The sequence below is a fragment of the Oncorhynchus mykiss genome, chromosome 13, assembly GCF_057628025.1.
Source record: "Oncorhynchus mykiss isolate SJ-2025 chromosome 13, ASM5762802v1, whole genome shotgun sequence".
NCBI lineage: Eukaryota > Metazoa > Chordata > Actinopteri > Salmoniformes > Salmonidae > Oncorhynchus > Oncorhynchus mykiss.
In genome coordinates this window covers 25017501-25020416 of record NC_143034.1, presented here as the reverse complement: position 1 = coordinate 25020416, position 2916 = coordinate 25017501, and the positions used below count along the sequence as shown (strand labels likewise).

At 44.1% G+C, this 2916-nt stretch overlaps 1 protein-coding gene across 1 annotated transcript in view; it reads left to right on the top strand.

The window, feature by feature from the left end:
- Window positions 1-2784: 2784 nt before the first annotated feature.
- Window positions 2785-2916, top strand: part of LOC110485784 (E3 ubiquitin-protein ligase NEURL1) — a 60125-nt gene continuing 59993 nt past the window's right edge. The window contains exon 1 of the mRNA XM_021556950.3: window positions 2785-2916. This exon is cut by the window's right edge and continues 147 nt beyond it. The gene's annotated coding sequence lies outside the window, so the exon portion shown is untranslated.

Below are 2916 nucleotides of genomic sequence, written 5' to 3'. Positions count from 1 at the left end.
ATCAATTCCCACAAATCCCCCTCATATCTTTTTTTTTTTACCTTTTCACTGGTAATAGTCATGGGAGATTTGATTTTCAAACAACCAAACTGCCAGAAGCCAACAAACGTGTTTGTTCTTGTAGCATAACTAGGAAGCAGACAGTTAATGATCAACTGACATTCTGTTAGCATACAGTGTAACTTAACACTGTTCATGTTCCCCTTTAGGTCGTGTGCGTGTGTGTGCGTGTATGTGCGTGCGCGCGTGTTTGTGCTTGCACCTTTGTCTACACTAAGGCTAATTTCCCATAGGAAGTATCCATTTGAAATAAATCACTAGGCACAGTCAATCACATTGACCTGAGACACAACCTCAATATCTTTTGGATAATAAACAGAGGCAGAAACGAATCAAACTAAACAAAAAGATAAGACCTATTAATGATTCTTTCTTCCTTTTAATTTTATTTGAGAATGACAGATGTACTGAAGACAGTTTTTCCAACCCATATTCCCGTTATTATGGACATACAATTCTCACCGCCTGTAGTCTGGTGCAACCACAGATAAAGAACACACAATGGAGTAGTCGTAAATCCTAAACGCTGTGTGTGTGTGAGTGTGCGTGCGTGTGTGTGTGTTTGGCAACCATTGCTGAGGCTAAACAGGACATAGCCCAAAAATATGTTGTGGGATAGGACGGACCAGGACAGCTGGGGTACTTACTAATGGAACGAGCCAGGGCTGTCAGGGCTTTCCCTTTGAGTCAAGACAATAAGGAGCGTAAAGCTTTCCCAAAGACACTAAAATAAAAGTGTGTTTGGAGTGAGTGTGTTTGTGTGTGTGTGTGTGGGGGGGGATCCCAGAACCAGACCACTTTTATTTATTTTAGTGAGTTACGTAAGGATACAGTATCTACACCTGGATTCACAAAGAACCCAACTTTACAGACTTAGTCATGTAACAGATATAGGACTGCGGGCCATGGTCAAAGAGGATCGCTTAAAAGGTTAAGATGGCACGCATGGAGGAGGTCTGTTCTTAAAAACAGGAAGACAAGGGACAGAAGTGTTTTCGCCGAGCGTGTCTTCATGAATGTCAGGAAATTCAAGGAAGTGTTGAACCGGTGTTGAACTGTAATTAGGCTACATTTAGCATCGATCTTTAAGAAGACATGATGGCCTTCGGGGAAAGCAGGCAGGAAGTCCGTCCGAGTCCACTCATGGAACTTGGTTGGGGTCAAGCTTGGCATGATCACCCTAGGTACTAGCACTACCACCTGGTGTAGACTTTGGTCAATTGGTGACGTGACGAACATTTGAAAGTAAGCCGTGTCAGACAACAGCAGTTTTCCTCATTCACTCACACACACACCCATTCTTACTTATTTAGGCCCAGTGGTCGTGTGGGAGCATCTAGGCCATTGAAAACTCCTCTCCAATTCATTCCACCAATTGAATCGGACTCGATGCATGTATGTTTATATTCAAAATGTGCACACCATGTGTGAGTATGCCGCCTGATCTACAAAAAACGAACCTTCGGTTTGCGGCCCTGATTTAGTTTAGATTGAAGCCACCATCCAGCCTCAAGTGTTTGTTACGGTTATGTAGCCGGAATCGTTAAAGGGGGAAATGGTCAATATTATTGTCAGTATGATTCAATGGTAATGTTTTCAACTCAAACAAGAAGGGCTTAGCTAACCAGTTGTTTTCATCACTCTCCTCTGAATACTCCAAATGGAACCTTTATGACACCACCCTCACACAACAATGCCATGTCTCACTGGGTAAAATGAATAGAATTCTCCAGCATAGATCGAAATGTTTTATTTTGAACAGTGTTGGCTCCATAGAATTGGGAATTAGAATGCAGTAGTCATTTAATAGGCTCTATATGGTTTGTTCGCTAGTCCTTCTTTTTTTCAGTCGATAATAATAGTGGTGGCACGTGTGAATCGGGAATGAGTGATTGGAGGGGAATTTTCCATTCATTGTACAACGCAGAAGGTCAAGATAGTGGGCCTATATGCGGTTCAACTATTCTTCACGTTGGTTGCCTTCCCAAGATCCACCACCACCCACCCCAATTTAACCCCCGATAGAAACACTCAGCCCATAAGCCTTTTCATTCACCCTTTTTTTGCCAATATCACTTACATATGTCACTCCTAGTCATTCACAAAGCCATTATCACCCTTAAGAGATATCTAAGCAGCGAACATCCTTGAGGCTAATGTAAACTACTCCGAGGCGGAGGGGCTCCGATGTCACCGTGGATACGTGATGACAGCTTAAGTCAGAGGCGTGACTCTTGAGGGGTAACCCAGGCTGTCTGCCAGGGGCAGAGGGGCACCGAGGCACACCAGGAAGCAGAAGGGACTCATTTGAGGTGAAAGGCAGAGTGCTGAGGGTAAAGAATGTGACCGCTTGGTTCCTCTGCCCCACTCTGGACCCAAACATAGTGCGGTTACTCATGAGAGAGACGGGAGGACACTGTGAGAGATAAGCCCATAGAACTAGCGCTCCAGCATAGCCTATAGTTCTCACATAGTCTGCCTATGTCCACACTCTCCATTGTATACTATGCACATTTTATTTTATATTGACAGTTCTTTAAAATGATTTGCAAGACACATCCTCTCTGGAAGGCAATGCAATGTTCCATTCTATTCTATTCCCCTGTAAAGCCTACAATGAAATTGTCCAAGTGTCCATGTTACTCATATCCTTTATGATGGTTGGAAACTGGCAGCGAGCGCGTTAATAACGCTTTGTCGTGACTCCACCTTTTATGTAAATGTCTGTGTGTGAGTGGGGCTCAAGGCGCTGAGGGCGCACAGTGAATGGGGGAGCCGCCTTCACTACCGCTCTGCTTGGTGCTTAGGGAAGCTGGAGTGCACTGTGTTTATATTCCAATCGGGAGAAAGAATCGA